The following is a 14,856-nucleotide window of genomic DNA, read 5'->3' as shown; positions in this document are numbered from 1 at the left end:
CTCATACACATATTTTTTCTTTCTTTCTTTCCTTTCTTTTCTTTCTTTTCTTTCTTTCCTCCCTCACTTCCTCCCTCCATGCCCAGCATGGAGCCCAATGTGGGACCCGAATTCACAGCCTTAGGATCGAGACCCGAGCTGAGATCAAGAGTTGGATGCTCAACTGACTGTTGAGCAGGCACCCAGGTGCCCCCCCACTCATACATATATTTTTTTAAAAATCCAAATTTGATCAATTCCCCCTCACTGCCTCTTCCTGTGCCCCCCCCCCCCATGAAGTCCTTTTGCCTAATGCCTATTATGTTCCTGGCACACAATAGGTGCTTTAATAGTTCTTAAATTGGAGATGGTGGGAAGAGGTACCATATAATTTAGCAGGATTCACAAAAATGTAGGAGAAGGTTTTATTTATTGTATTTTTCTTGTTTCTGTTTTTTATCTTGTCCTCTGTGAAGACACCCCACTCTACCCCCTTTGAGGCAGTGCTTCCTAAACTGTTGCATAGACTGTTAAGTATTCTGGAGAAAATTAAAACATGTTCTTAATAAGATGATTGGATTTTACTTACTTTTTTTGTAGGGATGAGGATTTTGATTATAAAGTTTTAAACACTGATCATTTTTTACAACAGTTACAGTCACTTTATCCATGAGACTTTTTGATTTGTGATTAATAGAATACAACTTTATCCAAAATTGTTGTTGAATTCATGGTTTGGATCACTAGCACTTAAATTTGTTGTCCCATGCTAATCTAAGTACATCTAATACTTTGTCCTGAGATCCTTTCATATTCTTTTGTAAATTTTAATGTGAAACTGTTTTATGGTCAAATCTATTTGAGAAATGGTGGGCCGGCATGGAACCTGCCTTACCTTGAAGGTTACCTTGTGGGTTTTGAGTAGTCATGGTGATCATTGAGTTCTCTGCTCTGTGTTGGGCACTGTCCTAGGCACTTGAGAGTGGTTGCCTACTTGAGACTCACTCAAAATCATTGTATCCCTTAGGAGTTAAATAGTATAGGATCTCTGCAGCAGAGAAATATAGGCTGAGGAAGCCTTGACTATCCCAGGGTGTAGAAACCAGTGGATCCCAGATTCAAGTCCAGATCTGTGGGATTCTAAAGCCTGTGCCCTTTCCACAGTCGCCTCTGGCATCTGTATTACTCATCTTTGGAGAAGCCATGTCCCTTCGTCCCTTTGGTAGTGTGAATCTAAAACTTTGTGCCAAGGTTACTGTTCTTTCCTCCCCTTACCCTGCCACCATTCCCAGGAAGGCAGGCTTCACCACTTTGATTTGCTGCTGTATCTCCTTTGTTCATCATGTTCATTTTCTCATGTTCCTTCTTTTTCCTTTTTCTCTGGCTATCTTCACTTTACTCATCCTTCAGGATCTCCTCCAATTTGTCTTTCCTTCTATGAAATTTGCTTGGATCTGTGTACCAATTTTTACAAGCATTGTTTTTCATTATCATAGTTATATGTTTATTATAGTTAAGTTAGTGATGTGTTTATTGAACTGAATCTATTAGCAGTGTGCAGTCCAAACTACCTTGCTTCTGAACTGTTGTCATGCCAGTGACATGGAGTCTATGCCAGTAACCCTCATGGTGTAGGCAGTGACCGTTAGTGTGTGTTAGTGACTTGAGCTTATGCCATCTTGGACATATATATTCTTTTTTTTTTTTTTTTTGGTAGTATGTAGATGCTGTTGTGATTAACAACATGTAAATCCATTGGAAAATGTTGAATTCATAGTAGGTGTTTCATGGTAGTTTTTTTTTATTGTTAGGCATTTTTTTCAATCAGGTTATAAGGAATAGCCTATATCAGATATCGACAGCAATGGTAGTTGATGGTAAAAAAGGAGTCATCATGCCTCCCAAAACTGGGAACTACTGGCTATCCTATCCACTTGGCATTTATGTACTTTTGTGTGTTTTTAGTTATTTGATGTGTTGCCTTCACTGCTTAGCTAGATGGTAAGCCCCGTGAGGATGGGACTGTGTCCCTTGAAGCACTTACACATAGTCCGTGCCCAGGAAATGTTTACAGGCTTGATTTAATCCTTAGATCTTATTTTCCCTGTTCTACTACCTATCTCACTCTAATGTTTTATTTTCTTGAGCTCTTTCTTGCTTTTCTTCCTTTGTCCAGTTTTTATAAATAATCCCTAACCTCTCGTAATTCCCCATCACTGCATTGCAACTACTTGTTGAGCTCCATCTGCACATTCCACAAGCATTTGGTGAGGTTGTGGGCAGATACATTATCACTTACATAATTATTTGTGGAGCATTTTGTCAGGCATTGTGGAAAATACCTTAGAAATGCATTCTCTCATCTACTTCGTAGAAACACCCTATGATAGGTACTGTTTCTATCTGTTTTACAAATGACTGATCCCAGAGTTAGATAGCTGAGTGTGTGGCTGTCCAGATCCAGTTTCACCCTGACTGTCAATCCTGTGCTGTGGAGGGGAGGCCTTCTAGCATGCACCTTCTGAGGATCCGGGGTGGTTGTTCCCTTAAGGGATTTTCCACTGGGGAAACAGAAACAATGGCAAACTATACTGCTTGCTTATGAGTAAGTATTAAATTGTCTAGAACAGTGAAGGAACTCAGAGGCGGAGGGACTCAGGAAATGCCGTCCAGAGAAGCTGTCTTCTGCTGGGGTCTGAACGTGGTAGAAGGCTGTGTTGGGGCAGGCCACGGGAGCCCAGGCCTGAGAAAGATGCTCTCAGCCACTGGGGGAGGTGTTGGGGACCAGAGGACAGAGGGCGTCAGGGAATGGGATGTCAGGGAAATGGGAGAGGAGACTGGGGAATGAGAGCCAGCAAATCTGTGTGATTTTCAAGCAGGACATGACAGGATAAATGTTTTGGTTTAGAACCGTGAGGTTAGCAGTAGATGGCAGATTCTTCATGCACAACAATTGCTGCCTTCACTCCCTCATCTAGTTCTCATTCCTTGCTGCTTCGTTCCCTGGGTGCCCTGGGACCTAGTGTCCCCTCTCCTGGTCCCAGGAATGGTCATCTGTACAGAGGTCTTGTGTTGGTTGACTAAACCACCCTGGAGTGTGGTAAAGTGAGAAAGTACTGAATGTGGAGGTCAGAGACTTGGATTTGACTGCTGGCCCTGGAGCTCACCAGCTAGACAAATTATCCTTTCTTTGTTCTGTTCCCCGGGCCCCCCATCTGTGATTTGCAGGTAATAGGGACAACTAAGAGTTATTCTAGGATCAAGATGCTAACAAATATAAATAGAGAGGCTGTTTAGTCTATCGGCTCCAGACTTTCGGAGATCAAGTGCCAACTATATCAACTTACTGTGTGACTTTGGGCAAATTACTTAACCTCTCTGTGTCTCCCTTTCGTTATCTATAAAATCAGGCTGGTAATTGTACATACTTCACAATGAGAATTAAATGAGGAAAGACAGGTCAGTGTCAATAGGCTCTTAAGCAATGCTGGCACATGTGATTAATAAAGGTATAGTTACTATCATTAGTAGTATCATCATAATCATCACGAGCACCACGGTAGTCAGTATGGAGTAGGTACTTTCTTTAAGGCAAGAAACTGAAGAATAAAGCCTTTAAGATACATGGTAAAAAAACTTCCTCTAATTAAACTCCGTGGAATCATTATGTGCCTTCAGTGCTTCTCTTAAGCACTAAAATTATACTCAACTTCCCCCAATTTCAGGATCTTTTGGAGATTTGAGGTATTACTGAAATCCTTTACAAAGTCAGTCATTGTTTTCTGATGAGAAGGACTCTTGCAATCACAGCTTTTCTCAGATACAGAAATATTTCCTTTCTTCTTTTAAATAAAAAGAGGGGAGAAGGAACAGGAGAGAGGAGAGTGCCTGGATCTCCTTTGGCCACACCATTCTCTCTCTGCCCCAGATCTCCCTACCTCTGTGAGGAGAGGCAGCTGCCCAGCCCTGCTGTATCTGTCCTGGGACTGAGGGGCACCAGGACTCCCATGGAGAGTTCTGGGTCTGCTTTCTGACCTTTTAGCTACGATGTTTTGTTTAGGAATATTTCCCTTCCCCTTGTCCCAGACCTAGACTGGCTCATTTAGCTTTAGCAGTGCAGTTACAGTCAGCAGCCAAGGCCAGTGCCTTCTGTCTGCTGCTTAAAAGAGCCCAATGTCTTGTTCTTAAACCAGCGATTGTATCTGAGTCTTGACTGTATCTGTGTGGAGCAATTCTTCCCCCCTCCTATTTTTTTTAAATACCCAAAACTCAAATTGTTGGACCTTGTCCTTTGTAGATGAAGTGAGAGTTGTTTTCTGAGGACTGGTTCATACCAGAAACCAGCTGCTTTTAAATTATTACAAATCTTTAAAGGGACAGTTTATTTGTGGACAAATTCCCTACCCACAGAACCTGTTGTCTGTAGTGTTCTAGTGAAGACTACTACAGTGTTGAGGTAGGTGACAGCTGGCAGAGGTGCATGAGTTTGGTTTTAAGACTTTAATCTCATGTAGGTTTAGAACATTGTAGCACTAATCCCTTCAACACCCCCCTCCCCCATTATAGTTGGTAAAGTGCATGGATATGTGCCATGTACTGAGATGGTGAACAGAACCCAAATGCACACATTAGCCATATGGGCAGATGATCAAACAAAAGTAGACATCATTTGGGAGCCTCTGGCATCGACAGTGCTATCTTACATGGAGCAGAGCCCTCGTTTGGCAGTTACTTTGTAAATGGCCAAAAGACTGGGCTGTGTGTACTTGGCCTCAACTGTGCAAGATAAAAATGCAATCAGAAGGATATGATGGGAGGACAGCCTATTGGAGGGAGGGCTGGGTGCTGAGGAACACAGAATGACAGAATGATAACAACAAGTTTTGCCTCCAGCTTTGCCTTTCTTGGATTTGCCCTGACTCTGAGGAGGAGAGGTTGATGTTTGGGTAGTGACTGGCTCCTTCCCTCATTCTTGTTAGAACATAGAATTCCAACTCCAATAATAATACCATTTTGAATAAACTTCATTTATGTCCTGTAGATTGGGGTTAAATGCAAACCGATCTCCATCTGCTTTTGGTGAAGACTTAGAAGAAAGTCTATTACTATCTTGGTTGTTATTGCTATTGCATTAAAAAATCTGTGAGGGGCTCAGATTTTGCCATGTATTATAAATACAATGAAGATGGGGATAACATCTTTAAAAATGTCCCTGGGACTGGGGTGCCTGGATGACTCAATTTGTCTCAGCCCAGGTCTTAATCTCTGGGTCGTGAGTTCAAGCCTTGCATTGGGCTCCACACTGGGCATAGACCCTACTTTAAAAAAATGTCCCTAGGACCTTGTACCTATTTGACCCTCAGCTGGTTACTTAGAGGGTGGCTACTTGTCTGAAGCTAGGAGCATTTTACCTTGAAAGACTGATAATTGTATGTGTGGCATTTTATTTGAATGTGGGTTAGGATGGGATGGGAGATGGCCCCATCAGTGCCTGTTGCCATGTCTTCAACAGAGTGCAGCTTGCCAGGTTTGTGGGGACTCCTGAGGTTCAAGGAGCGGGGACGGTGATCAGGTGAGTGAAAAGTTTTCCTTAGTGCCAGGGGAGTCATAGGTACCCTTCAAGCTCCAGCCGACTGTCTTCATCTGCTCAGGTTCCCACAGAGGGAAGATGCTGTTTGGCCACAATGAAGTAAAGGATGGGGAAAATAGGCCCATCAAATGTTAACAACTGTCCTGTTTTACTGTTTGGGAAATAGGAATTTTCAGGTCTTTTCCTCCATATTTATGTAAAACAGCAGCACAGAATAATTGCTGTGAAAGGGTGGAGATGGTCATCATCCCATTTCATGCACAGAAGACTAACAGAGTCTTCCTTTAAACATTCCATGTCTAAGAAATTTGTAGGTAAAGTTAAGGCATTGACTGAAGTATAGAAGTATTTGTCAGCCTTCCCGCCTTTGAACAGGATGCAGATGATAAATAAAGTCAGCAGTTGGTTTTTATAACCTCTATATCTAATCTGCTTTGTTATTTCTTCCTTCAAATGTCTTTGGAAACTGCCTATCCCCAGCACCTAAAACTACATCTGAATAATTAGTTCTCAGTGTTTGTTAAGTGGCTTTCCCTTTTAAAATTTTGGTTCCCACTGCTGCAGTTCTGATCCAGTTCCCTTTCATTCCATGCCCAAATGATTGCTCTGGCATCCTAGACATTGCTTGGCTGCAGTTCCATCTTGCTTCTTACCACCCTCCTGTCTGTGACCAGGCCATTGTGCTTGACCACTGGGCTGCTCCTCTTATGGCCCCCATTAGCTCTCTTAACCTGGCTTTGAAAGCTCACAGGGAACTTCCTACCCTCCTCCCCGTCTCCTACATGTGTTCTGCTAAGTCCTGCTTCTAATCCTGTCTGTGCCTTCTCTGTACCGGAAGGGCCTTCTCTTCCCAGCCTTCCTGAATCATAACCATCCTTATCCTGATAACTTAACTTAGCCAGACAGTTTTAAGAAATGTTTGTTGGTTTAATGTGATATATGTGTTGGTTTTTCCCTGCTGACTGGATTGTAAGCTTCTGGAGGGTAGAGATACTGTCTTGTCATACTTATTTCATCAGCTAGCATACGGTGGTCACATTGTGAGCAGTCAGCAAACACTTAAACTTACCACTTTGATAGTCGTTGGCCTAGGAAATAATCTGTAAGGAGCACTTTCCTACCTTTGCCCCATTTTCAATTCTTTTTTCTTTATGACTCGTCTGTTTCAGGCTGAATATTCAGGACATGGCTTGTATGGATTTGGCTACAAAAAGAAACCCCAGACATTATGTTTTTATTTTTTTATTATTTTTTTCCCAAACAATATGTTTTTAAAGATGAATGTCACAGAAATGCAAAGAACTCTTTTGCTCCTTGGAAGGATAAAGGGGTAGAGATAAGGAGTAGCTCTAGATGGGTGATGTAGTGGTATTAGGGGTGGCCACAGGTGTGATGTGGCACTGAGAGGCCTTCCTTTGAGCCGGAGGTGCTCTGGAATGGCTGAGGGCAGGCACAGCCTGAGAGTGGGTTTCCTATCTCCTGTTCCTCCTACCTCCACCCTCAAGTCCATATATACCACTGTCTGCCACGTTGGAAATACTGCCTCCTCAAGTAGCACAAAGTCTGGGGAAGAAACTCTGGCAGTTGTTTTTGTATGTGCTGAGACTAGAATATGGGCTTCTGCTTTATCAGGAGCTCTACTGAGCTGTTGTGGGCCTGGTCAGGATTGATAAGGAGCTCCAGGAGCAGATTGTGCAGGTGTGACTCCATGTGCCCCTCCACCTAGGGGAGGGTCCTAGGGCTGAGAGTACAGGAGGCAAAGTTGGGGTGAGAGGTTGGATCTGGAAACGAATGCCCTGGTGGTCACATCTGGGGCATGGGAGAGGACCTCTGCTAGGTGACCGTCTTCCTCAGGGGTAGACTCCTGCATGGCGAGTCGAGATGGCTGAGGGATTATTTCACCTACTCTGTCTCTAGTAGGACCCAAAAGGAGGGATGTTTATACGTTGGTCCTTTTGTTAGTTTGTTCGTCATTTATCTTTTTAGCTCCTCAAGCCCAAACTCTTTGGACTACCTTCTCTTATTCTCACACCTTGAGTATTACCTGATAGCAAGTCCTGTCAACTCCACTTTCCTGTTTTGACTGAGAATTGAACTACAACCTTCACTGATTCTTCTTCAGGCCCGGCCACCACTGCCTATCCCCAGGATTTTTGCAGTAACCTTCAAACGACTATCCCTGTCTCCTGCTTTTTACCCCTGGGTATGTCCGCTGAAAATCTAGGCTGCACTCTCATCATTCTTCTTTGCTGACACCCCTGCAGTGGTTCCCCCCCCCCAACCCTAGCACCTCTGCAGTGCTTCCTCCCCCCTCTGCACCCCTACAGTGTTTCCCCCACCTCTCACCCCGTACCTCTGCAGTAGTTCACCCCCCTCCCCGGCACCTCTGCAGTGTCACCCCAGGAAAAGCTGAAGCCCTCACAGTGGCCTGCAAGTTTCCATGCAGCCTGAATGTCCCTTTTACATCATGACCCCCGGTGCTGCCCTCTTGCCACTGGGCTCCCCCACCCCCTAATCCATGACTTGCTCCTTTAGTTCTTTTCTCTGCTCTCACTTTCCTCACAGGCTTCCCAGACCATCCTGGTTAACAGTGCCATCTCCCCCCACCCCACCCCTAGCACTTCCTTGCCTCCTTCCATGCTTTGTTTTTTCCCCATAGTGCATATTTCCCTTTAGTACGTCAGGCTTTGCTTGCATGTTGTCTGTCACCCTGTGGAAGGAGAGCTCCACCAGGGTGGGAATTTTTATTTCGTTCACTGTTGTATCCCCAGTGCCAGCGTGCAGGGAGGGAACATATTTGGTGGCTTCGTTTGGTTCTTCTGCATCCACTGTGTACTAGGAATCATGTTTTGGGGCCCCCACCCATGTATGTATGTACACACACATATACACACAGGAGTAAGACATGAACTTTGCTCCCCTCCCCCATTGAACTCACTGCCTAGTGAGGAGCAAATAGTGAAGTGACAACAGTGTAGTGAAAGTAATAGTGAAGGAGAGATAAATAAACTTCTGTGGGGCTAAGGAAGAAAGCAGCCAAGCTGGGGGAGGGAGCAGGCATGGGAGAGTGACACAGACTGTCAACTCAGAAGGCGAGGATGGCTAAAACCTTTCTGTCCTCTGTGTACACCTGCTTTTCACCTTTCCCACAAGGCTCAGTGAGAATTTTCAGCTTCCCTCTGCTGACCTGTCAACAAATATTAAATGCTCTTTTGCACACACTTGTATACTTGTAGACACCGGAATACTGCTGGATCTTGAAAGCATGGTAGGTATCATGAGGTTTTTCATCTTCGTGCCAAATGAGTCCAATTCCTTCAACCTTCCCTTATAAGGTCTGTCTTCTATCCAGTTAATCTTTTTTTTTTTTTCTGTACCCTTTCCAATTTTTTTTCTTCTTTATTTATCTTTGTTTTTCTGTCCTAGAAGGATCACGTCTCTACCAGGGGGAATATTGTCTCCTCCTTAAGCTACCTAATATTTTACTAGCAAAAACCCCCTCCCCCCTTCTCCAAACAGTAGGCAGTCATTGTAAACCATTGCTGCCAGCTGCATGTAGCACTATACCTTCGTGTAAAACAGGCCCTAGGGCTGGGGCTACCACCACATAAGCCCCCGTCTTATGGCCAGTTCTGATCCTGCTGGCTGCATCGTGGTGGTGGTGTCATCTATTTATAGATGGACAGTTCAGTTTCACCTATTGAGGATTACCTTTGGCTTTTGGGGTAGAGAAGCACATCTGTTTCAGCTTTAATAGGAGAAAATGATGGCATCACAGGCTGGCTAAGGGACATCTTTGGAAAGAGGATAGAGCTGAGCTGTAGCTCCACTTTCCCTTTCTTTCTTCTGTAACTGCCTCCAGCCATTTGTTACCATCATCAGTGCTAGAGAGAGTATTCATTCAACTGAGTCTCTATTAGGCATTTACATTTGGGGGAGCATAGTACAATTAACAGTATGGCCTGAGGAGTGAACCATAGTAAGGGTGAGTCTTGGTGAATTAATGAACTAAAGGTTTAGAAATTCACTGAGATTTGGATTGGTAGGGCTTTTCTATAGGAGATAATAGGAGAAGATAAGCTGGCCTAAAACTGATAGAAATTAATTGTAATGGGGTTTGCATTGTTTTAATTGGTGAGGAAAGTCTAGTTTTATATCATCTAGAGTTCACTGAAGAGATCAGATCATGGCACCTGACTAAATCAGCTTCTCCTGAGATTGCAGTTATGGATAATATGGGATATTTAGTTTGTTGGGGATGAATCTTTCTTCTTCTTAACTTCCCAGAAGACGTTCTGCTCTTTTTAGTTGCAGGGCTTTATTTACTACTTATAGAAACTGCAGCCAAAGCTGGTTTGTTTTTTGTTTTTTTGTTTTTTTGTAAGCAGGCACCAATTGATAAGCTGCTAGGTGGAGTCTGTACCATCTTATTTCCTACAGAGCTTCCTTTAGTAAGTAAAAGGCTTCTATTAAGGGCAGTGGTATCAGGATTAGCTTCAGTTGGGAATTGATAAATGGGGCTTAAACATGAAGATGATTTTCTCCATTATGTAAAAGAAGCCTGGAGGTGGGAAGCCCACAGCCAGCAATGGCCAGTTCCATGGACATCAGGACTTTGGCTAGGATGATGGAAGTTCTGCTCTCCTGGTGCATGATTTCCACTGTTTAGGTTACCTCGTGGTCAAACATGACTGCTGGAGCTCCAACCATCATATTTCTGGTTGGGAAGGGAAGAAATGGAGAAAGAGAAGTTGCTCTCCCATATGAGACACCTTTAAGGAGTCTTTCTGGAAGGCTCACACACTTCTGCTTGTATCTCATTAGCCAACACTTAGAAAACGTGGTCATAGCTGGCTTTAAGGAAGGCTAGGAAATGTGATTTTTGTAACATTGCTACTAAAATTGGAGTTCTGTTATTTTTTAAAAGATTTTTTATTTATTCATTAGAGAGAAGGAGAGGGAGAGAGCGCCAGAGAGGGCACAGGCAGGAGGGAGGGTCAGCAGGAGAGGGACTCCATGCTGAGAAAGGGAGCCCAGTGTGGGGCTCTATCTCGACCCGGGATCATGACTTGAGTCAAAGGCAGACCCTTAACCAGCCCAGGCGCCCCTGGAGTTCTGTTATTAAGAAAGAAATCTTTGCTCTAGTTAGTTGTCTAATTTCTTTCTGCCCTGTGTGCCAAGGACATGTAGAGGAGCTGAACATATCAGTACATAGTGATCCTTTCTCCAGAGTCTATCCTTGCATCTCTCTTCTTAGCTGAGTAATAATGTCATTGCACGAGTCAGTTGGAAGCCCAGTGGGTGAGAGACTGTGAGTATTTCTGTGGGTGACTGCTTGGTTAGTAGCAGTGGTAGCAGTACAAGCCTGGGCACCCTTGGGAGCTGGCTTTTCTTGCGTCTCTAGGTTCTTCCTGTCCTCGCTGAATCCTGTTTGGTTTAAAAGTTGTGATCTTGATGTGAAACCTTCTTTAGCTTCATTGTTTGGCTGACCATCAGAGGACCTCAGGGGATTAGGCGCTAGCTCGGTGAGCACACAGCACCTCTGATCGTGCGGATGAAGCCAACGAGTGATTATGAGGAAGTGGCGTGTACGTTTGTGTGTCCTCCCTGCAACTTCTCTTCTGCAGCTGCATCTCCTTAAGAGGTCGGGGATTACAGAGGACATACTCTCAAGGGCCCTTCCTGCTCACTTTCTCCCTTTGTATACACATAGTCACAAATGCTGTTTAATGATTCTAGGATTTTTGTGTGTGGCTAGAAATCTGAAATTCCGAAATTCTCAGGAAACCTGGATCCTATATTCAGCTCATTGAGTGAGTTGAGATCTCTTGGATATTTTCCAGTTCAAATCTTCAGCAGTTTTTGGGCTTGAGATCTATTTCCACCTCCTACCCCGGCTGGAAATTGTCCAGAAATTGTCACTGACGCATTGAGATACATACCAAATGGAGTTGTCAAGGAAAATGTGGGATTCATCTTAGAAAATGTTGCTCCCAGCAGCAGCTTGAGAAAGTGTTAATTTGTAAGAATTAAACAGGTATATTATGGGATGATAGTAGGTGGGACTAACTTCGAGTGTAGGAGACGTGTCTTGACTCTTAGACCTTAACTGGTTTTCAGCTGGCAGCCTTTTTAGGTGCTGTTTCTCCTGCCACACACACAGCTTGTTTCAGTGCTGGATCTGCCTTGGGTGAGCAAGTCACTGTTAATTCCTCCAATACTTGCTGATATTTATGTCCCATTTTGAGTAGGACAGACAGAAGTCTGTCTGTAGAGAGGTGGATGAATGGGTATGGATTTCACAGGAACAAAGGGTCAGGGGGCAGACGCACGTATGGCTTAGGTTAGGGTTGGGATGGAAAGGACTGCCACCCCAGTCTGATCCTTGAATTTTTTATGGTGCCTGCCTCTCTTTTCTGTCTCAGAATGGGGATTTTGAGGAATGGGACAGGGAGAGAAGATGATGATAGCTAATAGCCACCATTTATTGAGCACTTACTGTATGCTAGTCATTCTAAGTAGCTAAAGGCATTGTCATTAAATCCTTAGCAAGAATCCTATGATATAATTGAGTTTGAGAAAGCTTGAGTGACTTGATTAGTCACATAGCTAATAAGTAGCGGGACCAGGATTTCAGTCTCATTCTGTTTGATTCAAAGCCTGTGCCCTTAGCCATATCAGATATCTGCTTCTCCCTTTTTCTTTCATTCATTTAACAAGTATTTGAGTACTCATTCTGTTCACTGTTCTAGGTGCTAGAGAGAATAGCAGTGACCTAAACAGGTAACAGTCCTTGCTCTGGTGGAGCTTCTGTAACAGCAGGGGGTAGTTTCTCACCATTTTTCTTTTCTTTTTTTTTTTTTTTTTTTTTTAAGATTTTATTTATTTATTCATGAGAGACACATAGAGAGAGAGGTGAAACACAGGCAGAGGGAGAAGCAGGCTCCATGCAGGGGGCTCAATGTGGGAATAGATCCCAGGACTCCAGGATCACGCCCTGGCCGAAGGCAGGCGCTAAACCGCTCAGCCACCCAGGGATCCCCTCTCACCTTCTTTCACAAGCAGTTTCCTGTGTTCTGTCTTTCCATCCCCATAGTCTCTATAAATAACACATTCCCTCCCCACCTCAGGGTGTTCCTTAAATGACTCTTCTTTTTCTCAAATACTAGAACAAGGGGTTTCCTGTTCTAGATACTGGGATATTGATTCCCATTCCCACCTCCACCTATTGTCAAAGCCTATCATTGGGGCAGTAAGATATAGCTCTTATGGGAGGCCTGGGACTGCTCAAGAGTTTACCCATACCTGGGATCTGGCCTTGCCTGTCCAATCATTTCCTTTCTTTCCCAGGGAAGGATACTCCTAACATATATAGATAGAGTTCTTTGGCTTCCCTCCCCCCACCCCCAGAAGTTGTTTTTGAGGTGGCGAAGAGTAAAAGTCAAGAAATCAGTGATCATGTCAGATCTTGCTATGAGCTGCCCTTCGGGTTGGTCTCAGAGAGGTTCTTGTGTTCAATTTATTTTAGCTGGTCGGTTTCATCTCCCCTCTCCCCCCGCCCCCCACATCTGCTTCAGGCCTTATGGATATAAGAGAAGGCTAGCTGAATATTTTTTGTCTACCTTAAGATCAGATTCAGGACCTGGAGATAGATGACTTCCTATTGATTCAGAGGAAAGAGGAGGGAATATGTCAGAAGATTAATTTACACCAAGAAGAATGCAGTTAGGGTCTTGGAATAAGTATATTCATCTTGTGTTCATGAGATCTGTTAAGTGAATAATTTCAAATTTGATGTTGCCGTCAATTTTCTGATGGTAGGCATATGCAGCAGTGACACTCCCAAATTCCTCTGCAGACTGTCCATTTGGATCCAGCTGGGTAGAAAATGGGCCCTGGGAGACATCTCAGGGCCTGAGCTGGGATTGCCCTGGCTACAGTCTGCTAAGAGGACCTTGAAGAAAGTCAGTTGTCTCTCTTTTCCTGTCTCTAGAAGTTACAAATGAATTCTGGCGTATCCCCTCAGAAAAAAAGCTTCCTAGAAATTAAAATAATGCTCTATCCTTTCCCTGGTCTCTCTAAAATCATTAAGATCTGACCGAGATCCAGTCTCAAAATTGGTATCTGAAGACTGGGGCATAGGCTGTAGCAGGTGGGGGCTTTGGGACACTCATACCCGAAGCAAGTTTGGGGACTGTAGTGACCACAATGGCCATTCCACAGTAAAGCCACAAGAGACCATGGAGGGGCTCCCTAGAAATAGGAGCACATTGATGTTGCTGTCCTCAGTGCACTGAATATCATCCAAGTGGGCAAGTTGGAATGTAAATCCAGGAAGAGAGAGTAGGTTGTGGCTAGCTGGCTCATCATGCACAGGTAGTTTGGCAATGGGGCAAGGCCAAACACAGGATACTAAAGCCATGGTTTTTATCGTAGCAGTGCCAGGCATCAGCTATTTGGTCATAAACATGAGCTCTCTCCATACAGTCTATAAATAATTTGGATAATAATATTTTATGTTTTACAGTTCTACTAGGAACACTCTTTTGTAATGAAATAATTCTGAATTGAAAGAAAAAAAATTATTGATGTTAGGGATGGAAGCCTGAATCCCCACCATCATCGTCATCATCACATTGTCATCTCCAGCCTTCAGTGAGTATTAATTACTAGTGTCAGGTACTTTAAGAGGCACTTCACATATTATAGCCTTCCCCTAAGGTAGGTGTTGCCTCTTTTTTTTGCGGGGGGGGGGTGGGGGGCAGAAAAGGAAACCAAAAGAGGTTAAGAAACTCCTCCAACGTCACATGGAAAGGGAAAGGACAGAGTTGGATTTGAAGTTAGGTCTCTTGGGCCCCACAGCTCCATGTTCTGTGTAGGATTTTACACACAGATACGTCCTGTAAGGTCAGGTGCTTTGTCTGGATCATGTTCCACAACCCTCTCGAGGACATGCTAGCTTGGATGTGGACTTCTTTCCATAGCTCCCTTACCTTTATAACAATCATAGAAGTTCAGATTTTTTTTGCAGTGTGATTGGTTGTTGAGTCATTCCATTATATTTGATTTCTCCCTCATCCTGTTCCCACTCCTCATTCCCCCAAAACGCACCCAAGTTGGCTTAGTTCTGCCTCCTCATCTCCAAAATTGTAGCACATTTTAAAAGTCTGGGAGAGTGGAGTGGGATAGGATATTTGAAGAGGTGGCATGCTGCCTTTGTGCATCAGAGCTGGTCCTTTACTCCAGAGGTTTATAATCTGTGTTCTGGGGTTTCCTTGGTGGTGCCA

At 43.9% G+C, this 14,856-nt stretch overlaps 1 protein-coding gene across 27 annotated transcripts in view; it reads left to right on the top strand.

Moving 5' to 3' along the window:
• Positions 1-14,856, top strand: part of MICAL3 (microtubule associated monooxygenase, calponin and LIM domain containing 3) — a 218,919-nt gene that overhangs the window by 45,630 nt on the left and 158,433 nt on the right. Inside the window, exon 2 of one of the 27 annotated variants that reach the window (XM_049102771.1) lies at positions 14,097-14,224. The exons of the other annotated variants lie outside the window; for them this stretch is intronic. The gene's annotated coding sequence lies outside the window, so the exon portion shown is untranslated. The remainder of the gene's footprint in view (positions 1-14,096; positions 14,225-14,856) is intronic. 27 annotated transcript variants of the gene reach the window in all.

This window comes from Canis lupus, chromosome 27, assembly GCF_003254725.2.
Source record: "Canis lupus dingo isolate Sandy chromosome 27, ASM325472v2, whole genome shotgun sequence".
NCBI lineage: Eukaryota > Metazoa > Chordata > Mammalia > Carnivora > Canidae > Canis > Canis lupus.
Note: the sequence above shows the minus strand (reverse complement) of the source record. Positions and strands in the feature narration are given on the sequence as shown.